The sequence below is a fragment of the Podarcis pityusensis genome (assembly GCF_964106645.2).
Source record: "Podarcis pityusensis genome assembly, chromosome: 11".
Classification (NCBI taxonomy): domain Eukaryota; kingdom Metazoa; phylum Chordata; class Lepidosauria; order Squamata; family Lacertidae; genus Podarcis; species Podarcis pityusensis.
Genome location: NC_138036.1, coordinates 33,813,396 through 33,838,238, shown reverse-complemented (window position 1 = coordinate 33,838,238; position 24,843 = coordinate 33,813,396). Strand labels below are relative to the sequence as shown.

Here is a 24,843-nt window from a genome sequence, read left to right as displayed (position 1 = left end):
TGCTACGGCCAGAATTTCTTCATATGAAGACTCGTGGAAGTACTTTCCATGCAGTGGTGTAGCGTGGGTTGTCAGCACCCGGGGCAAGGCAAGTAATTTGTGCCCCCTAACCCGTGGATTTCAGCACTCGAGCCAGGTAGGGGCAGAGAGCTGCGAGTGCTAGCGCCCCCCCCCCAGATGTTGCGCCCGGTGCGGCCGGCCTCCCCTGCACCCCCCATGCTACGCCACTGTTTCCATGGGGGCTTCTTTCAAAATCCAGCTATTTTTTTTAGGCTTCAGTTTTGAACGCGCTTGGCTGGGAGTAAACATGGAGATTTGCTTCCCAAGAAACGGGCATAGGATCGGACTGCGCGGGTCTCGGCCATCCCCGCTGGATTCATTCAGTTGAACTACTGTATCTGCAACGCGCCCGTTTAGAACTTCTGAGGTTGTTTTATTTTGCTTTCTTGTTTTGTTTCTTTTATTTCAGCGTGCTTGGCAACACTAAAATCATTGTGTCGTTATTCCGCAACACGCCCATAAAATCAATCGCAGAAGCAAATGTATTAAAACAAGACGAAACAAAGAAAACGAGAAGAGAGATCTGTGTAAGTCCCTCCTTAAGTCTGTCACCCTGGCCAGCACCTTACATTTAAAACACATTTACAGCGCAATCCTGTCTATTCAGATATCCACTGATTTTAAGGTACGTGGGTGTATAGGATACCCAAGGAAATGAGTTAGGATTTCTATGGCAAGATGTAGTGATGACACCCAACCTGGGTGGCTTTTAAAGAGGGTTAGACAAATCCATGGAGGAGGATGCCATTAATGGTTCCATAGGGTCAGAAGCAGCAGCGATGCTTCTGAGCGCAAAGTTGCTGGGAATGGCCGCTGGGGAGAGGGTTCCTGTGCTGGGGTCCTGCTTGCAGGCTTTCCATGGGCATCTGTGAGAACAGGACGCTGGGCTAGATGGTTCGTTGACCTTTCCCTATGATATTGGAGAGGCGCAGGATTGCGCTGTGAATTGGCACGTCCTGCTAACCTCAGCGGGACTTCCTCCTAAATAAATTTCCTTATGGCAGAATCGCAACTTCAGGGTATCTGGGCACAAGCGTGCCAACCTGAACAAAATTTTGTGTATTGGGGGGAAGACCCAGGTAAGCCCCGCTCCACATAATAGATCACATGACACGCTGCACGCACACTATTTGAATGGCAATCAATGCCCATCAACTTGGGAGGGGGCCCCTCAGATATTGGGGGTGCGAAGACCCCTTGGCCCCTAGGAGTTGGCTCCTATGTCTGGGTGGGAAATGTGTCGGAATAACCGAATTGCTATGTTTGTTCAATCCGGTGTGGAGTTTCAAAGAGTTATTGCTAAGCTTGCCTCTGTTGACCCAAAATGCCCGCATCACCCCGTTTCCTCCCCGTCAGTGGCTCTGAGCTTGTGAAGATGCCCTATCCACAATTCGAATCGTTGCAGGACTCTTTGGTGCAACATCGCATCAGCTCGAGTTCCAGCTGAAAACTTTCTCTCTCAACGCGCAGTTGAGACGACCTGAGCGTTTTGTTCAGCCAGTTTCCTTGCCTCTGTTCTTCAGGCGTGCATGGCCTCAATTCGCCACTAGAGGTCACTGTCCCATCACAGTCTCGCTCTCGCTCGCTCTCCCCAGTTCCACCTCCCTTCACTCTTAAACTCAAATTAGCACAGTATTAATTAACGCTGTAGTCTATCAACCGGCTTTCCACAGCACAGTGCAAACGCAGGGTATGTGTAGAACAAAGAAAAAAACTAATTCTTGATTTATTTTCAAATGACACCAAAAAGCCCCATCGTCATTCACAAAACTGGAGGCGAGCGTTCGAGTTTCCAAGGTACAGTTCCTTCTGTCTTTTATAACTTGGGGTCTTAATTTCCTTGCGATGAACTCTCTTCTCCGCGTGCATGTTTCCAAGGTGGGAGGGGGCAGAAGGAGAACGGAAATTTCCCCCTTGAATTCTCTCTTGTGCCGGAATATAATTCTCTTCCTCTAACCAGCCTGAGATAATAATAATAATAATAATAATAATAATAATAATAATAATCTCGTTTCCTATTTAATAATCTACATTGGAATGAATAAGAATACTTCAATTATCTCAGTGTTAGGCTTTCATCCCCCCTTCCCCAAGATGGGCTTCATGTTTCAGTTTTAGAGCAGCATGTATGAAGAAGAGGGAAGAGAGTAAAGTCTTCTGGGAGACTAGATTTTTGTCCCAGATATTTCGGCTGATAACTGGCAATCTCTTCAATTGCATGAATGAAGAGGGGTTTGTTTTTAAGGAGCAGAGATAAACAGAACAAAGATACTGTAATGGAAGTAGGAAGTGAAGGTTTTTTTGTGGGGGGGAGTACGCATTTTTTTCAACATAGACATTATACTGTACTCAGGAACCCTCCCGACGCTATGACCTTGCCAGGTTTCCTTTTATTTTCTGGGGGTTTTGTACGTCTTTTCGTCCGCTCTGAAAAGGCCCGGTCGGTTTGTATTTGCCAGCTTGTTCCTGTTTAGACAAACGCCCAGTGTCTAAACCAGATCTCCCACCACACCAGCCCTGATGGAAAGGGGTTCTATTCGGAAGCGAATAGATTTCTTCTTTTCTCCCTTTCCTCTCCCAGGACCAATTTTACCTGTCTGCTAGGAGATGTGTTTTGAAGCACCGGTCGCTTCCCCCCCCCTCTCTCTGTCTCTCTCTCTCCAGCTCTCCCTTCCTATAGGCCGGGAGATTTCGGGAGGAGGGAAGCCATTCAGTGGCGGAAGCGATTAAGTGGGGATCCATCATCGCTGCGCCAGGGGCCGAGCTGCCTGAGCGGCGGGCGGCGGTCCCCAGGGTGGGGCGGCGGGTGACTGGGGTCAATGACTGGTCCCTCGTAAGTTCATTCCATTTCCATAGGGGAGCAAAGACATCCGGATGTCAAGCAGTCCGAGGGGACGGGCAGGGCTTTGGTGGTCCTTTGTTGGGGAGAAAGGCCCAGGGTCAAATGTCATCCTGCTTCCCCCTCCGCCGCCACCCCGCCCCCAGCGCTCTCCTCAGCCGGGCTGGGCATTTTAGGCGCCCGCCTGGCTCTGCGCCCTCGTCGGAAGCTCCGGGCTGGCCTGGAGGTGCTCCGATGATCAGAGAGGCGCGCACCTTTCAGGCTAGCTGGCCGATCCTGTGCTCCCGGGGCCGTGGAAACAGCCTTCGGCCATCCCACCACCTTCCACATCGGCCCGAGTCATTCCACTTTCCTCTTGAAGCCCAGTGCATTTCCTTGAAGGTGCTCCCCGTCGATTTCTCAGCCACAGATTTCTTGCTTACAAGAACCTGTTCCACGTTGCAATGGCCGCGCTGTGGAGCGGGGTGGGTGTGGGTGGGTGTGAACGCGGCAGTCAGCTGGAACACCGCCCGCAGGGCTTAGTGGGCATAGGATCGCGGGCAAGCTACTCAACAGCCTAGGGGAGCAAGACCTACATTGTGCCACACATACACACCTCACTCGCTTCCATCCCGGCTGCTGCTCTTGAAAGGAAAAATAAAACTGAGCCCGCAAATCAGAGCGTTATGTAACAGGTTTGGCACTGCGATCCCTACCAATAGGGATGCAGGAGACTTCTCCCCACGACGGGGTTACCTGCAGCTCAGCCGTGTGAGGGTGGGGAGTGCTTCTTGGCCGTGTGAGCGCGGTGGGAGGTCACGCGTCAGTGGCAGGGATGGAGAAAGGAAAGAAACAGGGAAGCGATCCTCCTATCCCGCCCAAAGACAGACACTTACTTGGCACCGACAAGGCAGCTGGGAATACTCCCTCCAACACAATCCAAAGCGTTTCCCTTCGCTGGAGCGCGCAAACCAAGCGCCTGTCGGCTTGCGTCCTTCAGCACGATTGAAAGCGCTTTTGTTTGTGTTGATTGCTCCTTCTTTTTTTCCACTCTTTGAAAACACTCCCGACTGGAGGGCTTTCCCCTTCCCCCCGGTAGAATTCAGGATGCCATGGGGTCCCTTTCGAGAACTTTCCCATGATCCGAGCTACCCAGGGGATAGGCGCACTGAGTCCTTAACGCGGAGGTCCAAAAGGATGCCATCCACAAACATCTCTCGCGCGAGAGCGCTTGCGTTTGGAAACGACTTATGCCTCGATCCTAAATGCAGTTTATGAAGCCCCGCTGACTTCAACAGATCTCACGTCTAAGGGGAAGCGCTTAGCGAGCCGCAATTTTAATGGCACGCTTTTAACCTCTCCAAAGTTCAACGGAATCGTTTCGTTTCGTTTTTAAGCCTTTGCACGGTCCCGATCCAAGTGGGTTCATCTTGCACCTCTTATTTCCTCAGAGTTAGGCTCGTTTCAGTTGCATTTTCGCTCCTGGTGGGTGGGATAGATGTATGTGGTTTAAGATAGGGGCTTAGCCCGTTTAGGTATTGAGCTCCAAAAAATCAGAGGGAATCTTTATATAGAATTCTTACTAGAGGACGATAGTGGCAAATATGTCACTAAAATGAAACAAGCCGCGGGGGGGTGGGGGTGTCTTCACGATCTTAAAACAATCAAAAGCGTTCAGCCATAGACTAATAAGACGCTGGTTCTTTATTGGCTAGTCAATATCCATTGGAAACTTCTGAAGGGATTTTCTAGGTAGCGTTTTGTAGCCCCCAGAGTTTGTGATACTTCCACTGTCACTAGGGGAAAACAAAACAAAACCCCAATTTCGGCAGCTTTGCATAAACCAGGAGTGGCCTTGCTTTAGAGTTATTATGGATCTCATGTTTTCTTTTGTGATAACTGAGCAAGGCGCAGCCAGGTAAGTCCTGTGCATTTTCATCCTGGAATATGTCCCAATGGATCAATGGGAGCACCATCTCTAGTAGTAAGCGCGCGGGTGGATGTAGCTTGAAAAGCTTTTTTTAAAAAAAAAGTTAATAAAAACATGACATTTATTTGTTTGTTTGTTTTTATTAATGAATTATTTTCGAAGCAGATTGTTCCTTATGGAAAATTTTTGAACTAAAAGTGGAGCGTACACAGAATCCTCAAAAGAGAGTAGTCACCCCAAGAAAGTGGCAAAACGTTTTTCCCAAGGTAGAGAGGGTCATAAAAGTTTCCACTAATCTAGAAATAAGGGGGAAATGAAACTATGCAAAGGTTTTTAAAATGACTTATGCTAATTTTAGCCTCCATTTTTTTTATTTAAAAAAACACCAGCTCCCCAAACCCCTCCTAGATACTGTAAGTATCACTGATACACAATACAGAGAAAGGCAAAGTTTGTATGGCCTGTTCCCATACATATCCTTCCAAAAGTCCCATTGAGTTCAATCGACCTTATTTCAGGTAAGTGGGCACATGACTGCAGCCTTAACGTCCCCCTGAGTTCAACCCCACTGAGTTGGATATTGTTTATGTTTTTATTATGGTGTGAACCGCTTTGGTGTTTTTTCAGTTTGTTCTGGGTAAATGAAAAGCGGTATAAAAATCCTTTTGATAACATAAAACAATATATCATTACATGTTTAACATTTTCCCCATTAAACTAAACTGGACTTAAATATTAAATTTGAACTTGATATTGTCCTGTGTTGCTGTTGCTGGACCATTCGAAGGAAGTAATGAAAGAGAATGGAATAATAAGGTCTCCCCATTGAAATACGGTGAATACTCAAGAGCGGAGTTTCCTGTGCAGCTTCCGTTCATTCCAATGGGACTTGCGCAGGAGATCTTTCTACTGCTCTCTACTCCGATGTAACCAAATATATATATTTTTTTGTTTTCCCCATTTTAAAAAGAATTTTGAGTATTGTGTACCCTTGTTAATGGTTTTAAAAAATCTGATCAGCAATTAGGTTTGGGTCATCATCTCTACCTCCTCTGCTTCTGAGCAAATAACTCTGACGTCCAAGCAGGCAGGAGATACCAACAGAAGTTGTGTGACCTGCACCTTGATGCTCGCACCCATTTACTTCTGAGAAAGTCCTAGGGAGTTTAAGCTGACTAGCCCCAGAAACACAGCCCCAGATAATCACATAAATGTAGCATGTGAAGTCAGCGGGGCAAGGAACCTCAAAAATCTCATTAGGCAGAAGCATATGCATTGAAGCCGATGATTGCCTGTGTGGTTGGGTATAATCATTCTGCTACAATGGGACCTGATCGATGTTAATCCTAATTCTTCGGTTTAACTGATAAATCGGGTTAAGGTTGTCGCGGGTAGCTATGTAAGCAGTTTGTTTTCAGTTCAAGTGAAATCAGTGAGATGTTTTCTCCATCTCTGCACCGTGACCAAGATGTTCCTCCTAGACTGGTTCGTGGATGCAACTGTAGCCCAGAAGAAGCCAGCTACTTATTTTAGTGAAACTGTTTAGGAACGAAGGGTGGGGGACGTAAACAACTAAGGTGTTGGTCCATAAGAAAAACAAAAAACCTCAAAATCCAGAGCTGGGCAATATATTTATTAGGATCAACCGAAATGTCACAAAAATGATGAGCAAACCTTCGAGTTCTCCGCACGAGTTTCGAGTTACACAAAGCAATGGGAGGGCGGGGCGACGAGGAAGGACAATACGAAACACGACACGCAGATTGGGCAGGATCTTGTAGCCCTGAGGTCTGGGATCAGACTTAGTGTCTGTTACATACTGCAAAGTTACACCAAGGTTTCTAAAATAAAGACCTCATGTCAGATTCCAGTTTGTCTGGTATTTGGTTTATTTACATATAAACCGCCTGAGATCTATGGACTGAGGGCGGTATACTACTACTACTACTACTACTACTACTACTAATACTAATACTAATAATAATATCATAAAGCCCAGCTGTAACTCAGATCTATTAACTTTAAACAAAGCTGTATGAGAATTAGTGAGGTTTATCAGAAATAGTTTATGAGAGTCCCTAAAGCACTAATAATGGTACCCCCATAGATCACTGAGGATGCAGTCTGCAGTTGACAGACCAGGTTGCTTCCAGTTTCATTTAAGGCAGTTTAGTCCTGACAAGACTGTACCCGAGCTTTTGACAATGGGTGGGTTTGGGGAGCGGGTTGTGCTTTATTTTGACAGTTGACAACAAACGTTTAGACTGGGGAAATGTTTCATACTAAAAGAAAAAGAAAAGAAAAGGATTTTTTTAAAAAATAAAAAAGTACAAAGGTAATTTCGAACTCCATCCGAATGAAATATACCATGTAATTGATGGTCCACAGTATGAAGTCAGTTAATTTAGTCATTTGGCAATTTTATGGACAATAGAAGGAAAAATTACTCTGCTAATTCCTGGTTTGAATAATAATGGACCGAAATTTTACATGCTTCAGATTATGGCACATTATAAAACAATATGCAGACGATTGTTCTCCAGAAGTTTCTCATAGTCGCATTAAGTTGATTTTCTTTTCATTTAGTGAAATCTGGCTACAAAATATAATTTAAACGATGTTCCCAGTTTTGTTTTGACATTAAAAACTTTATGTTTTGGAGAACATGTTTAAATTATATTACTGCAGAAAATATATCACTACATTTAAAAAACATAATTAATTGCACTTTGCATAAAGCCACATTTATTATACATATTCTATTTAAACTTAACCAGATTATGTGGAAGACTAAGGGCCTAAGACACAATCCACTGGGATGTTCTCATCGCAAGCCTCATAGAAATGAATAGGGCTTGTGCAGGAGAACTTCTCAGTGGGTCGATCTTCAAACAAAGCAGTTTCTCCTCTTATGAAACCAATTGTATAATGAGTTCAGAATCTCTCTAAAAGAGAGGGCGGGGAGGGGGTTGTGGCACCCTGAAGAATTTATTGTGGCACAAACTTTCCTGGACTAAAGTATACTTTTCCAGGTGACTGGCACACACACACACACAGAGAGAGAGAGAGAGAGAGAGAGAGAGGGAGGGAGGGAGGGAGAGGGAGAGGGAGGGAAAGAGAGAAATGTACATTGAAAGCATGTACATTGAAAGCCCTTGCTGGATCAGACCTATGGTCTGTCTAGTCCAACATCTGCTTCCCACCCCCGTGGCCAATTAGGTGTATCTGGGATGACCAATAGGGCATGAATGCAATAGCCCTATTTGTGTGTAGATACAGTAAACCGTGGGGCAAAGCCAAAGAAATGCACGTAAGTCATTTTCCCCCCTGCAAGACTGAAATCTATGCTAAATAAGGACACAGTGACGATTTGCAACCGCAATGATTCGCAATAATAGTAAGGATCAATAAGAGTAGTAATTGGGATACTAGACCCACGCAAGATAATAAATAGTACCATCAAGAGTGCACAGAAGTCAAAGTTACTGAGAGGGGCAGATCGGCAAAGCGAGTAATTTAAGAAGGGTGTACTGGTCAACTGGAAATTCGTTCGCTTGTTAGAAACCCCACTAACCTCATAGGACTTGCTTTCTAAGCGAGACTGAAATGGACTTAAATCTGAGTAAATATGACTGGGGAATGGGCGGGCTTAAGCATGTTTCGAGCCTCCACCAAAGAACCACATGTGTACCTTGATCCTAAATACATTACAGTGGTACCTCTGGTTACGTACTTAATTCGTTCCGGAGGTCCATTCCTAACCTGAAACTGTTCTTAACCTGAAGCACCACTTTAGCTAATGGGGCCTCCCGCTGCTGCTGCGCCGCCGCCACGTGATTTCTGTTCTCATCCTGAAGCAAAGTTCTTAACCCGAGGTAATATTTCTGGGTTAGCGGAGTCTGTAACCTGAAGGGTATGTAACCTGAAGCGTATGTAACCTGAGGTACCACTGTATTTAAAAGGAGATTGTCTTGACACTGGATTAATTTCCAAGTAATGCATTGAGGACTAGAACTTTACACCCTCTCCCAAATCTGGTTTTAAATTCCGCCTCCTGCCCCAACCACGTTCCAGAGTCCTAAATATGATTACCTGCAAGTAACTGCTTCTCAAATCCGCCTAACTCTCCACTAAATAAATACATCTAGGATTAAGGTGCTAATCTGATTAAAAGGAAGGGTTAGGTTTAACTGGTTTGCTGTATATCGGATTGAATGAGGCGAACCACTCTATTCTGTAGCTGAGTAACAACAAGAATTCGGATTTGCAGGATGCACTCTAGATAGCGCACCGAAAGCGCGCCATCCTTCAAGCGCCATTACCTGGAAGGCGTTCTGATTAGTCATCGTTTGAATAGCGCTTACGCGGTAGTTTTAACCTGCTGGTTAAAGCGGGGCGTGTTGGTTCCCGGTTTTCATTCAGGCATTAACTCATTTGGAGCAGCCCTAGGTAAGCCAATATGGCGATGGACAATTTACTTGGGGCTGGCATCAGATATCCATAGATAGAATCAGATTGCATTTGTTAAGCTCAGCCGGCTCCCAGGCAATGTTGGAGAAATAATGCAGCTGCAGCTTCCTTTAAAAAAGAGCTAGTTGGCTTTTGGATTACTGCACAATGCAACGAGTGCCATTGTAGCCAGTGGGTTTACTCACAGGTAATAGAACTGCAGCGCAAGTTTGACATATCAGTGGTATAAAACGAATAAAATAGGGTAGGGGGATATCTGGAACGTGTTAGGACCACGGCACTAAGAAACAACTGTATAAGGTTATAGGGGAGCTTTATGTTTTAGTAAAAGATTATTGAGTTATTACAACATATGCCTGATAGAGAGATCCTATGGCTGGATGTCTGCTCTGAAGTCCCATTCAGTTCAATGGAACTTATTCCCAATAAACGGGAATCCTGTGTACATTTAGGAATAAGCCTCAGTGAAGACAATAGAACTTACTTCAGAGTAAGCAACCATAGGATCGGGCTGAACATCCATCCCATTGAAATCAATGGGACTTAAAATGTGATTAACTGACCAGATAAAATAAATGAAGTGCCTTGAGGGCTTATAAATAATAGATTTCATAGGCATAATAAATAATATTATATTACAACTACGTACTTGAGATCAATAGGAATTACTTCCAGCTGTGTTTAGGATGGAAGTGCCAATCACGTGTTTGTTATAAATGGTCTCTGTTAAAATATGTCTGTGAGACTTCCTAGTAAAAAGCCATTTTGTTTCACGGCATTTATAAAAAGAAAACACATTTTATTTCTCTCGACTTTAACAATTCTGTCTTTATACACACAACTTGGAAGTCGCATTGATTTAACACTTACTTCCAAGCCTTGCGTTTAGGACCAGGGACGAAGTTCTTCAATACAGTGTCTTGTAAATGCCACTCTATAATTTGAGGCAGGCGAATTCACTAACTCAATCCAAGACGACGGAAATACTAAAGCTGCAATTCTACGCACGTTTGCCTGAAAGTAAAATCCATTTAAACCCCACCCCACCCGTGTAAATATGTTTAGAATTTGAATGTAAAGCACATCGTCATATCTCCCATCATGCACGTGTTCACATCTCTATTTACGCAGCCCTCGCTCCGGCACATAATACCGCTTACATAACTTCATGCCAGCCACCGTCTCCCCCTTGTGCTCGGCGCACCAGTTAAATATTATCTGCCCAATCATACTGGGGCAGAGTTTGCATTAAAAGAGGAGAGGATTATCCCGCTGCATCGGATCTTGTGTAAACTGTGGACAGACTGCTGTAGATGTAACAATTACAACTGCAGAAAGGGGGTTATTTTCAAGGAGGCCTGAGTCAACTAATGTAAGCTGTACCGTGTTGTGTGTGTGCGCGCGCGCAGGTATTTTTTTTTTTTTTTTAATGCCTATTAGTCTTCTGTAGAAGCACCGCTCACTTTCAGTTCATGCAGAAAATCAAAAAGGCAATTAGCGTGTCTACAATGGCGAGGCTTTTGTGCCTGCTTTCTAAAAGTGAGAGAGAGAGAGGAAGAGAGAAAACGAAATTCCATTCAGAGATCAACCTGTGCGCACAAGAAATCCTTAGGATACAGTGCGAATCTTTGACATTTGTCTTGCGTACACACCTTTCCTTTCAGGGAAACGGCTAATTCTGCGATCCTAGGTGAACTTCTCGAGTTTAATGCCACATTCCTCTTTCAAGGATGCAGCAGTCGAGGCAGTGGAAGGAGCATAGGCGTAGCTAGGTCCTTTGTTGGGGGGGGGGGGAGAACCTCAGTTAGTTAGTTAGTTAGTTAATTATTATTTTTAATTGATTTATTTGATTGGCTACATCCATGGGAAGGAGAAGGGCGCTACTAAGCGGACGTGTTAGGAGCACAACGCCAGCCTTCGAAGCGATGGTTTCCTTCATCCTTCAGGCTCCGATCCGGCCCTCAAGCTGAACTGGCCACATCCGCGAGAAACCAGTCTCCCGCTTCTGAGGCTGTTCCCGGGTTAAAATTGGGAGAGACCCATTCATCTCTCTCCCCCCTCCCCCGCCACCCATTTGGTTCCCTCCAGGATAGAGAAGAAAGGTGGCGAATGGGTCTTCTCAGGGCTCACAGACTCGCCCGAAGACCCTCCTACCTAAAACAGGTCCAGAGCAAGTCTGGGGGACACGGGGGGGGGGGGGAGTCTGAAAAACGCGCGCTCCTTGAAGCAGGCGGCTCGGGGAATGTCTCTCGGCAGGTTGTCTGCTCTGGAACGAGAAAGGAATCTAGTTTATGCGCAAAATAAATCCGGGGCTGAAATGAGCTAGGAGTGGGGGACGACTAGGCTATCTCCCGCAACACGACTGTGCTATTACGCATATTATTACTACACGTTCGCTACTCAGGCGAGGATCCCTTCTCTCGAACCCAGTTCTTCAGGCGATAAAGATCCCCAGGCTGAGAGAAAGAGAGAGCTCGCCCAGGGGAAATGTCGGCATGGGCAGGATATGGAGGCGAAGGTGTGTGTGGAGAAGGCGGGAGACGCGAGTCTAGGCAGGAGCTGCGCGACGCCGCCCTCAGATTCGAAGCAGCCTCGCCTGTAGTGGAGAAAAAACCCTGAGGGAATGAGAAACGCGACGCCAGGCTGGTTTGGTCCCTGAGGCGGATTCCCGTTGGTTTCGCTCACACAGACTAACAGGGAGAGTTTTAGGCAATTTGGCCTGAGGGAAGAGACCGAGTCTAAAAAGATGGAGGGGGGTTGTTCTTATAAAAAAAAACTTCCTGAAAAAGAAAAACAAGGTAGAGACTGAAATAGGAAGCTGTGGTGTAGGGAGAAAAAGGAATCGAATCTGTCCGAAGGGTTTCTTGGCGCGCCTCACTGAGGAAAGCTGCCTGAGAACGCAGGACGCATCGTGGGAAAAACAAGGGCCGGAAGGCGAGCTGTTGGCGGGAAGAGCCCGCCACTGCCTGCTGCCAGCCTGACCTCCATTTTAAAGGCCCCCAATCCCAAATACGTTGACTTGACAGTAAGTCCCGTTATTTCAGTGGGACTTGAGCAGCCGACTTCCACGAAGGACATGTGTCACAGCCCCTTCTGGCACTAGGCGCTGGTGCTTTGAGGTTTCGTCAAACAGGACCGGATGCTTCCAGTGGCTTCCCGAATCCTCGCGCCTGCGTTAAAATTGGCCGGCTGAGGCGCCTTGCCCGGTTTCCCCTCTCTCCCCCACCCCGCCCCGCCCTTCCGCAAGAGCTATTTGGTCCTGGAGGGGAGGGGAGCTACGGAGGGGGCGTCGCGTCCCAGCAGCCCAGTTAAGGGGCAGCCCCAAAGCCACCTCCCCTAGCCGCTCCACATCGCTCTCTTTCAGGCGCGCGCGCACACACACACACACGCACACGGGCTCTTGGCTCGAGCTGAATGAACAGCGCTCGGTTCGCAAAAGTCAGTCACAAGTATAAGCGCAGGGGGGCGGGGTGCCGTCGAGAGAGGCGCTGAGGAGACGCCTGCGAAGGCCGCCAGCTCGGGAGAGCGCCTTGGCCGACGCCTGCGCCGCTCATAGGGCCGCTGCTGAGGTGAGTTACGGGGAGCTGGAGGGAGAGCGAGCGGAGGCGGGAAGCGAACCCTTTCGCCCTGCTGTGGCGCCAGCCCGAGCAAGACTCGGCGTCCTTCTCCAGGCTCCTGAGGGGAAACTCGTGAGGGTGAGATAGAAGGGAGAGAGGGAGCGGCGGCGACGGGACGCCTACTATTTCAGCAGCGCCGGAGAAGAGGGGCGAAGCGGAGTAGCGGCGGGTCGCCATCTCCCGCTCCTTTCCTTCCTGCGCTTTGCACCCTTGAGGCAAGAGCTCCGCTCAGCCGCTCTAGAATCCCCGAGGGGGCGGGGACTTTAGAACGCTGAGGACTAGCTGGCTGACATTATTTTACCATTACTGTACTATTATTATTCGCTTCTTCCCGAGCGAATGTGAGCGCCTTTCCATTTCTTTGCTGTTAACGAAGCTGTTTCTGCAGAAGAGGGAGGGGATAAATACTCGTGCTAACGCGAATACAAATAGATCCCGAAGTTCGATCATCAGGTGGCAACCTACCTATAGGGTTAAAACAAAAAAACTCTACCAAACTGAACTCCCGTGGCCTTTTGGGAATTTCTGTGGGCATTTATTGCCATTTCTGGGGTCAGGGATGGAAGTGACGCACTTACCCCCGAGGCAGGGGGATCTGAGGTGGCATGACAGCCCTTCGAAAAGGCCAGGCGGTGTTCGAGACCAATTTCTTTCTTTATTTTAAAAAGAAAGAAACAGGAGGAGGAGGAGGCTATTTCTCAGGGCGTGTTGTTTGCGGGGGGAATGTCGTTTGCTGTGACGCTGGAAAGGTTGGCACTTGTTGGCTCACAGGTGTGAAGACAATTGGCTTCCTGGAAAAGGAGACCAGTTCTCGCCTGGTTTGGGTCCTGGCTTCCCCACCAGCGGGGCCTGGCACTGGGAGCAAGCAGACAAACCATTACCAAAGGCCTCCAGCTTCATCCAGCTCTTGGAAACTCTTGAGCAAAGAGAGCTGGCCGCCAAGCGGGTTCCATTGAACCACCCCGCATTAGCTCTTGCATAAAATATACTATTATAAATCTATCCTCAGTTCAGATATTAGCTTTAAGCCGGACTGATCTCTCTGCTCCATATTAATTCTAAATATTAATTCTTTTCTGTTTTCTGCTTTGTTGATAGACCTGTGGATCTCCTAAGGGATGATGATTGGCTGAGAAATCAAATTGTTTTGTCTTAACTGGGCTGTGGAAGACTGCGATCCACAGGCCAGTTAACCAAAGGCATCAGTTTAGGAGTTCTGTCTTTATTTTCGTTTAAGTGCAGCTCCAAACATATTCGGCAGTGGCTGATACACTTCCAGCTGAACTTGTCAGAAAATGTGCTCCCAGATGCCAGGCCAAACAAATTTAATAGTTACTATAATGCTGTAATACCAATCAGAGGCCCGGTTGACCTTTAAGGGAATTTACTTCCAAATGGGCGTGCTTGCGATCGGGATGCAGCCTCAAGTATTCTGGATTAGCTGATAAGTAGATTGGTGTGCCAAATTTTGTTGGCAGAATTTAGCCTGGGAATTGACTTTTTTTTTCTGGGGCGGACTGTGCAAAGATGTTTTAATGAGGATGGGGAGGGGAGGGGGAACCTTTTGAAAATGGCTGCAGAGCCGGCCACTCCCAGGGAGTTATGCAATAGGCCCACCGCATCTCCAGAACTAGCGCCAGCAGAGAGAGCTCTGCACACTGTCAGCTCTGGGCTAATCGGCTTGTTTCCTTTCATTGATTAGCACTCAAAAAGCGTGGACAGAAGACGACCAGATTGGGGTCGGGGCGGGGGGAGTGGATTTTGAAGATGACATTTTAGGACAAAAGGTCAGGCCGATTCGTAGTGCCACTGACTAACCTGCGTTTCCTTGTTCAATCTGTATCTTAAAAACAAGAGAGGAAATGTATAAATTGTCTGGAAACCGTTCTCTCCGTTTAAGGATTCGTGCAAGCAATTAAGAAAGGAGTTGCAATCTGGTAGTGCTAAAATACCTAAAATGTGAGGGAAAGACCAGTCTTTTATTTTAAACATTCGCAAGTGGGTTTTTAATTTAATGTGTGTATAGCATATTACAATAACTGCATTCGCTAATTCCCGAATGATATTGCCATTGCCATTGTTATTTTGTTTTAAAAGCAAGCATAGCAACAGCAGTTTTCTACACTTACTAGAAAGGAGGGGAAGGAAAGGACTGAGTCAGTCTGATCCACACAACCAAGCTAAGCCGAAATTGTTGCATTTAAATCAGTTTGCGCTCTATGGCAGACACCAGACTTGATCAGCTCCAGTGCATAGGATTGCTTGGGACTGTGTTGTGGACCAGGCCGAGAACAACTGCAACCGTTTTCATTTCTCCCCCCCCCCCCCCCGCGGGCCAAGTCAGTATGTTTAGGTATGTCCAGAAGGGAGTAAAAGCACGTATTGGCACTACATCTGCCTTGGAGAATTGCGGTTAAATGACGCCCTAGCCTTATTCTAGGAAATTCAGTGTCCTATAACGGGTGGAGAAATCCACGTTTAAATACATGTGCCGCAACGCTGCGCGTGTTTCCTCGGAAGTACATTGGACCGCTTTCAGTGGTACTTACTTCCTAGTAAGACTGCCGAGGACTCCAGCCTTTGACATGCAAGAACAAACAACAAGAAGAACCGCAAATAAAAATAAAAATAAAAATTGACCCACCCAGCTCGCTGCGGCTGCAAGAAAACTTAATTTTCTCCTATACCTGTTTCTTTTATTTATTTATTTTAATGGCCCTAGGTGTAAAAAAGGAAAGAATAAATGAAAAAGATTTATTTATGAATAGGTGTCCAAGACATAATATATACTTTCTCGCTCTCTCTTAAACACACGCACACGCTTAATTAACTGCTGAAATAAAGATACGAGCGAAATGGCTTCTTGTTCCAAGCATAGGTACTCAGCTACCTGCTGCAAGTCCTGTGTATTATTATAAGCCTCCTTTTGTCTACCCAATTACTTCGCTGCTCTTTCTGTCCCTAAAATTAAGGATTCCCCTTTCAAAGACGAGCTCGACCCTTTTTTTTCGGGGTGGTGGTGGGGCGCTCAAAAAGATCCAACGAGGGAACCTCGAAGTTGCCTCCTAGCAGAGAGCGGGAAGATACTGTCCCTTAATGCTACCTTCCTCGGCCTAGTGAAACAGTGCCGCCTCTGTCAGCGAGCTAAGAAGTCATCATACATTCAAAAAGCCCTCAGGGGAAATATATTTTTAAAGGGGAAAGTCGCTCCTCCCTCCCCCCCCCCCTTCCCCAGCCATCTGGAGCAGCGGCAGAGGGTCTACCTGGCCAGATCGCGGGCCTGGCGACGGGGAAGGAGCGAGGCAGGCGAGCTCTGTGGGCAGTCAGTGCTCCCGGCTCTGCGCATCCACGGCGTCCTTTCCTGCCTTCGTAAGAGAGCCCAGTTAAGGATTTCTAATTGCTTTCTAATTTCGGATTAACCTAATCCTTTATGATTATCGTTTAAAGAAGAGGATTGTCAGCGTTCAGTGGTCTAGCTTGGAGTTTTGATTCGTTTACTTGCTTCCCCAGGGAAGACTAGTTCTGGAAGACCCAGTATTGCACGATTACAGTCCATTGAGTCTCCCTGAGCGTTGGTGGTTATTTGTGGTTATATCTCTCTATCTATGCTATCTATTTGGATGATTGTGCTAGGGCTGTGTTTCCTGGAATTTTAAGAGTGGCTGAAATCTAGTTGCGAAGGTGTTAAATACAAGTGCTGGGTTCCCCACCCCCACTTTCCCCCCTCTTTGTTGAAGATGTTATATCAGGGAGACTAGCGCGATCTTAGCTGTTTAAACGCTTCTTTTATTCAAATACACTCGCCCCCTCCATCCTTCCCACCACCCTTTGGATTTGTGTGGGCAGCCAGTAGGTGTCGCTGTCCCCCCGCTGGCCAGAATAGGGTAGCCAAGAGCCATTCAGGGGCAAGGAATGCTCTGCCTGGTCCTTTCCCTCCAGGGATCCATTAAGGCTGCAAATAGCCTCAAAGTGACAGACAGCACTGGCTCACCTCTCGCACTTGACCATCCTACCAGGACGGGGCGCGCGAAAGTTGTGTCCGTTTAGCTGAGGCATTTTCTGGAAGGCCTCTTCCTCTACTTAAATGGGCACAAGCAATGGATGGGCCGAGCGAGAGAAATCCAGTGTCGGGGATCACCGTCCGCCCCCACCCCGTGCGCCATCTACATCCAGATTTTAACTTGGTCTCTGCACAATATAATCGCTGCCTCCTTCCAGCCAACCAGCCAATTGGTAAGAGAGAGAAAAGGGCCTTATGAGAAACCAAGGAAATAACAGATCACATCAGATTTTAGAATTTTTTAAATTAAAAAACCCGGTGCTGAATTAGGGAGAAGTAACCATAATTAAAAAACCCTACCCAGATTCAGATAATAAAACTACTCTGCTACTGGGGGAATATGTGGGCTGACGCTTCTTCTGGAAATGTTGGGCTGCAATCAAATCCGCGTTGGCTACTTTACGCATGTGAGCCTGACCTTAACCGTGTTGAATGCTCTCAGTGTTATTGACTCATCTAAATGCTTTTATAACAAAGAGCTTTGCCCACATCTACACCCACACACCCACACACACCTTTCCCCAGTCCTCATCCTCTACGGAAAACTAGTTCTCAATTATCTGAAATCCATATTCATTTCCAGACTATTAAAAGCTCTACCCCCATCTCCTCTTGCCTCCTGCCTTGAGATGTCATGCACGAGATTATTAATAAACAGGAGGCTGGACTGGGATTTTATTTATTTTGTAATCTTTCAGGAAGAATTCTTATCCCCCCACGAGGTGTTTTAACCGTGCCTTTTACACAAGACTCGATCTCAATTTATGAATTGAAAAGGGGGGTGGGGGAGGATTCGTGAGAGAAATGTTAAGCTAAATTGGAGATGATTGGCATAGTGCATTTTCATTCGGAATGTATCTCATTTCAGTGGAAATTGTTCTTAAAAGCATGCAAACATCGCTGTGAGCTACGAATGTGCTGTGGTTGTGGTTGTTGTTGTTGTTTTTAAAGTTCTGCTTCCAGATCTATATACCACACCCTCCCACTCTGCAAAATCTAAAGAATCCTAAAAATTGCACGTTTTCATACGTGAAGTGTTTCTATACGTGTCTCATCATATCGAACGTGTCTTGCGAATACGTATTGCAGGTTTAAAGGGCGGAGGACCTCGAGAAAGATAAAAGCAATGAATTTGCTTTTTGGTTTTAGAGATCTCACTAAATTGAAACGGAGAAAATATTATTTGGAGCATTTTCTGTTTTTCTGACCCAGTGCTTAAATTATGAAAACAGTGGTCCTTGGCTATATAAGACTTGGCACGAGGGGTTATTATGAATGGGGCGGTCGTTATCTAACGTTTACCCATGGGCATCGCAGTGTATTTGGGGTGCAATCCTAAACCAGAGCAATGTGCGATACGATATAATGGTGGTCGTGGGCGACTCGCTACTTATTGTTCGCGCCGTCATGGTTCGCGTTTTCGTGGCATGTGGCACAAGACGAGGCAGCTGTCCCTTGATCTCCCTGGGGCCCAGGCACTTGAGGTGCTGTGGGTGGGGTGGGATGGGGTGGGTGGGGGCGAAGAGGGAGACGAGGAGAAGAGGGGAGGGGCTGCGAGATGCAGGAGGGCCGTGGAAGTGGCCTTCACAGCGAGAGCAGCGTGCGAAGGAGTTGGGATTTGTGCAGATTGCGAGGCTCATTCAAACGCCGCCCGCTGGTGCTGCGATTCGCAGGGACTCGGCCTCCATATGGTAATTTTAGCAGGGCAGGGGGCGGAGGTGTGTGGGGCGCGCGCGTGTGTGCCTGTGTGTGTGTGTGCTTGTGTGTTGGAGTGGGTTCCCGACTAGCAGCTAGTAGCTAAGCTCGGACAGAGCACGGGCACCGAAGGCAGCGGACGCCACTCTGCACCTTTCTTGCAGCGACAGCATCCACGGAGCCGTCGACCCCAGGGTAGCAGGAGCCAGCGGGAACGGGAGAGAGCTGGGGTTAGCAGGAAGCAAGACATCGCACGGACCTCGGTAGGGACTTAAGCATGATAAAGACACCTAGATCGAGGTGTGTGTGTGTGCGAGAGAGAGAGAGAGAGAGAGAGCACTTGTAGGCATGGGGTAGACGCCCAAGCAGATGCCTGCGATAACAGATCTGCTCCTTGAATGGACACATATTTTACTCCCCCGTATGTATCCTTCGTGTGCGGCGATCCTCTTTAGATCTCTGCAGGACTAGAGCTATAGCCAGCTCAGATGGTTCACGTGGTTTAATTAGTCACTCGAGGAGGTTGGGATTGTCTCAATCAGCGAGGTGTCCCCAATGTTCTATGTAAATGGCCAAGTCGACTGGCAGTCGGTGCTGTTGCTGGAGCCATATATATATAGGCTGTCTCTATATATAGCTGAGTATATATATATATATATATATGGCATATATATATGGCATGTGGCGAGCATACTCACCTAAATGTATTGTTGCGCGCTCTCTCTATGTATATATATAGGTAAGAACTAACCTAATGGAGGAAGAGTGTCTGGTGCCCCCCTTTAATGTTTTACGTGTCGCCATCTGACCACTTTTTATTGGGTGACATATCATATGAGCACTTTAGTGTAGGGCACGTAAAACTGGAGATGGAGGTAGGGCTGAACATGCCATAAGACTGCTCAAAGAACTAAAGTGAGCAGCTCGGGGAAATAGATGCTGCATACCACAAAAACGAAAAATTGCTCTCCTGAGCCTTTCTCAAAACATATGCATGGCTGGCTTTGAGGAGAGTTAACTTTCACCCTATGCCTGTGTGCAGGTAAGTCATTCATGCTGTGCCTAATTACCTATGCATGTGCTTTGGCTTACTTGGCTTTAAATAGGTATGTGATGTAAGTGTGCGTTCATTGTTCTTTTGGGTGTGAACCCTGCGTTATTTTAAAGACGTATATAGATTACAGGGAGAGGGTGAAGGAAATGTTTTATTTGTAAACAGGATCGAACTATTTAAAAACAAAAAACACCGAACTCCAAATAAAATGTCTCTCAAATAACCTAATATTTTAAGGTAGATCTAGGCCCCTCGGCTTTCGAGCAAACAGAAAAGCATTCGCATAATAGACACTGATTTGAAACAGCATATCAAATGCATTGTCGCTCAGTAAAGCGGTGCTTGGCTTTAAGCCAAGCAAGTTTTAAACGAAATGCAATACATTACTAATGTACCGCAGCTAAGATAGAACATACAACATGGTTGAAAATGTCTTCCTTAGATAAAGCTCTCCCTCACCTGGGTCTGGGCACATTTTTAAAGAGCGTATTTGAAAATTAAAGGTTCCCGGAGCCAAAGCAGAAATAAATGTTCATACAAGGCAGCCTACAGCACTTTAAACTGTCCCTATTATGCAAGCTTCGGTTTTGCTCCGCCCTCTATTTTATTATATTGCTCATGATGAGGTTACTAATCAAACTTTTGAATCTCCGGTTGCTGCCATTATCGTCGATCAACATAACATGCAAGTATATATTATATTTTTTAATATAGAAATCCAACCAACCGACCTCTCCTCTTTTTTATTTTTTAAAGAGGCTCCTGACGCTTGAAAAAAATTGCGTTAGGAACAATGTCGGTACATATTTTGTAAGCCCTACGGAAAAGGAAGAATCAGGGAGCAAAATTGCATCTATAGAGCAGCGACACGGCAGAACAGAGGTATTGCCAAACCATAAACAAACAAAAAATATTATTTTTAAAAAATGTTTTGTTTCTATAAAGAAAAGAAAAGAGAGAGAAAGGCAATCCAAAGACCGTAACTTCCAGTAAATGTTTAAAAAATGCAAATCTACCTTTACATATGCATCAGTATGAAAAATAATACCCGCTGGAGCCAACCGGAGCAGCAGCAGGAGGAGGAGGAGAGCAGAATGGCGCAGCGTTGATTATGCAGAGAGAGAGAGACGTCTGGGCTGTGCCGGAGCCTCCGGGTAACCTGCTCGGCTTCTGCGGCTTCTTCTCCCAGCAGCGCTGCGCGCAGGCCGGCTCCCTCGGTTGGCGCCAGGAGCCGATCGGCAGGAATCTCATCCCCCCATGTTTTAGCAGATCTTGGCCATTTGGGCTTTTGCTTGTTTGGTTTGGTTTGGTTTTTTTGGAGAGGGGGGCAGTTGCTGCTGCTGCTGCTGTTGTTTTAGGACGAAAGGCTTGCTTTGGTGAGCTCAGCTTTTTCTCTCTCCCACCCCCGCCCTTCTTCATCATCTTCTTCTTTTTTTGCGTTCCTTTAATTAAAATCTTCAATGAAAGGAGGCGATCGCTCCGGGAATCTACAGTCTCTTCTTCAAGCGGCAGGATTTGCATATTTTTTTAATGCCCTAATTTCCTTGATGTATGTAAATGTAGCCGGACGTACAGTAAGACTCGAGCTGACGTCAATGGACGTGACCTCGCTGCTAAACCTTGAACGTGAAGCTGGGATGAGGGAAAGCGGAGAAGGAGGGAGGAGAGCGACAGAAACGGGGGAGAGAGGAGGAGGAGGAGGGAGAGAGAGAGGGGGGGGGGAGAGGGAGATGCGAGATGCGTTTCTGTGCAAACAGAAACGGCGGAGACGACCGGAAGATGCAAAGAGACAGCCGAAGACCCGGCGAAGACTCCTAGTCAGATATCGCCAGCTCTCTCTGCCTCCTTGTACAGCACTGTGCGAGCCTGGCAGCATCTCCCTCTAACAAAATAAACATTTGCATAACCCCTCCGCCTCCCAATATATTCCCTCTCTTGATAACAAGAAAGCAAATGCAACGTGTGTGTGTGTGTGTGTGTGTGTGTGTGTGTGTGTGCATGCATGTAGGGGAGATGTCCCCAGTAGACCTATTTTTCTCTCCTCATCCTCCCAATGCACAGCTCTCTGAAGTGGTGATACAAAAGTGGGGGTGCAGCGACTGCTTCTCCTCTCCAGAAGATCAGGGGCTTCAGAGAAGGACCATAGCCAGCTATGTATGTGCCACTCACCACGCCAGCTTACGTGTGTTGCGTAGTACAGTGGTGTTGTTTTGCAGTGTGAAGGGAATGCCGATGGCACGTATGTACACAAAGAGGAGGAGGAGGAAGAAAGAGTGTGAAAGAGAAGAGGGAGAGAGGAGACATTCATGGCCCCTATATGTATGAAGGAAGAAAAAGAGAAAGGCGAGGACGACTAAGAAAAGCACAAGGGTGTAGCTAGATCACCTGTGAACTTGTAACCTTTGGCAATTCAACCTGATCATCATACAGTTTTTCTGCGGGCTCAGATGCCGAAGTCAACCTTGAACATGGTCTTCTTTTGGCTTTACTGTATTCTGGTTTGCAGCCAGAGACTGAATGTAAGGATAACCCGGATTCCTGCAGTCAATTCTGCACTGGACTTTTTTATTTTTGGAAGAAAAAGGAGCTAAAGAAGTGGTGTGCGGCGTGGTGGAGGTGAGAAGGATGTCTGGAAATCTTGCTTTCCCCGTCCCCTCGCCTGTCATCCCTTCTCGTTCTTGTTAAACACAACAATAGTATTATTTGATTCGCAAGCGCTAGGTCGAGTTTTCTCGAGGATGGCCCTATACTTGGAGCCTATCCAGCTTTGGGTTTTTTTGAGAGAGGGGATGAAGACCCTCTTCAGTCAGCGTCACCTGGCTCCCTTTCCACCATCCAACCCGCAAACCATCCTTTCGACGTGGTCCACCATGGCATTGCTTCCGATTCTGCCAGGGCCTTTTGGAAAGGTATAAGACAGCCGAAGAGGCAAACGAGCACCTTCCCCTTAATCCTCCATCCAGTGATTCACCTGTATTAAAATATCGAGGCAGCCTTGACAGTTAGAAGCTATTTGGGCTCCGTATTGTGCAGGAGAGCAATACGTAGCCCATGGAACATTCTGTCTCTGCTTGCTACAGAGAGAGGTGCCCCTGTGTGAGATACAGATATATCTATCCCCCGAATAATGTGTTCTTTCTCCGCTCTTTATTAGGCTGGGGCAGGCAGCTAAGCAACAGCCAGAATACTCCTGCCGTGGTGGGTGTGTAAAGAGGAGGCAATGGCAGCCATTGACGAGAACACGAGTGACAGCCTCTCCTTAGGCTACATTTGGCGGGAAAGTTGCTGCCAGAGCAGAAAGGTCTGTGCTTTCAGACGGCGCCTCTCCCTCCTTGGGTTTCTCATTAACGGCTTCCCCGTCCCCCCCCCCCCCCACCTCCCGGCAGCCCATATTTCCATACGAGATGCTCATTTGAATCTGTGCCCCCTCCCTTCGCCTGGCTCCACCCCTGCAAGCTTCCCCCCTCTCTATCCCAGACACATGTCTCCAACACGCAGCTGTGGACATCTCGCGACACACCTACAAGCGACACCCAACGGCCTCTCAGACGCAGCCCTGCTGCTGGGGAAACGTGTCCACATGCAAACCTCGTCGGGAAGGAGACGCACCAACCGAAGCGCTTCTCTCCCAAGGCGCGGAATCCTTAGCAACGCCCCAGCACACCCTGGCCATACTCACAAGTCAGTATTCCTGTATGCACTCTGAGCACCCGAAATCACACAAGGGGCTAGCCTTCTCCGTTGCGCAGCCCTACACCCGTGTCCTAGGACACAGACGCACACGCGCTCGCTCGCATCCTATTGCACTGAAACGCGTGTATAGGGCGCAACCTGCACCCGCGTTCTTCCAAATGAACCGAACTAGGGCTCATTCTCTTGCCAGCCTCTGTGAGCAAGGAGGACGGGTGCCCTTTCAGATCCTTCTGCGCCGAAGACATCAACTCGAGCAGCCTGGTGCCGTTGGCTTTTACCTAAAAAGCGTTTAAGAAAAGGAAAAGAAAGCCGATGTTGAAGTACCGGCAGCCCAGGCAGCCCAAGTGTTCGACAGAGTCCTGACCTACCGCGGAAGAGCACGGAGCAAGTTTACAAAAAACTCAGATGGCCATGAGTGTTTTGCAGAGAAGAAGGCAACAGCTTAAACTCACAATAGCTCGGTTGCCTCAAGAATTGAAGAAAGAAAGAAAAGGAGTGAGAAGGGAAGGAAGGCAGGAAGGAAGGCATAGAGAGCAACTCTATTCTTCGGAAGGAAACATTAAAAAGAAAAATTGTGAAAGTGAAAAGTTTTTTGTTTTGCTTTTAAAGGCGGGCTCTTGATGCAAAGGCAGTTTTTAAAAAAGAAAAGAAGAATTCCACGCAGAAATGCATATTTCCCTGCTCTTCCACCACAGGGAAATGTAGCCATTGCTCCCGTTTAGGCTAGACATTTCTAATTTGTTCCGTCTGTCAGAAAAGGGCTGGGAGAGGGTTTGGTGCAAATTCATTATCTCTGGCAACGCATAACGTATAGCAGGGATTGAAAAAGACCGTGGCAATGGACGAACAATAGGGCTTCAGTTCGCGAGAAACAAAAGCGTTGGGGAAACTGGTTGAATTTCAGAGCACGTCCTCCTTTCCAGAGAGGGCTGGGCTAGACCTCGCCAACCCCCCCGCCCCCGTTTTTTTTAAAAAAACTTGCAGAGTGGCTCACACATACAATACTTCACTTTCTACTCTGGCGCTTTGTGCAAGCTGTATTGGGAAAAGAAAACTGTTTGTTTAAATCCCCTCTTCATTCTCACCCCCCTCTGGATGGAAAAGGACCCATTTTAGAATCCAGTCGAGCAAGTGTTCTACGATGGAACTTTAAAAAGCCAGTTATAAATAGAGATGACGAAAGGGATGATCCGAATCTTGGGAGACTTTGAAACTGCTTTCTGCGATTTAAAAGTTTTGGCTAAGGAATCCTTGTTGCTTGCCGAAGATTCCACCACATTCACCTAAGATCTAGGATCAGACTGTCCTTCCCCCCTCCCTCCCCCCCCCAATCTGTTGGAACGAGAAGAAACGAGAAAAAGTAAGTATATCTGCCGACTTCTCACGACTAGCCTTCTTTATAAACTAAATGTGGGGAAACTGGGAAGGGAGAGAAAGTGTGGACTA

General features: G+C 47.0%; 1 long non-coding RNA gene across 5 annotated transcripts in view; it reads left to right on the top strand.

Moving 5' to 3' along the window:
- The first annotated feature begins 1,354 nt into the window (after window positions 1–1,354).
- Window positions 1,355–24,843, top strand: part of LOC308458359 — a 121,261-nt gene continuing 97,772 nt past the window's right edge. The window contains exon 1 of one of the 5 annotated variants that reach the window (XR_013977273.1): window positions 1,355–1,857. This is a non-coding gene — a long non-coding RNA (uncharacterized lncRNA). Of the gene's footprint in view, window positions 1,858–12,625; window positions 12,848–18,515; window positions 18,647–18,704; window positions 18,914–23,214; window positions 24,758–24,843 lie in introns of those variants that run through there. The other 4 variants (XR_013977274.1, XR_013977275.1, XR_013977276.1 and 1 more) reach the window with 4 other exon arrangements.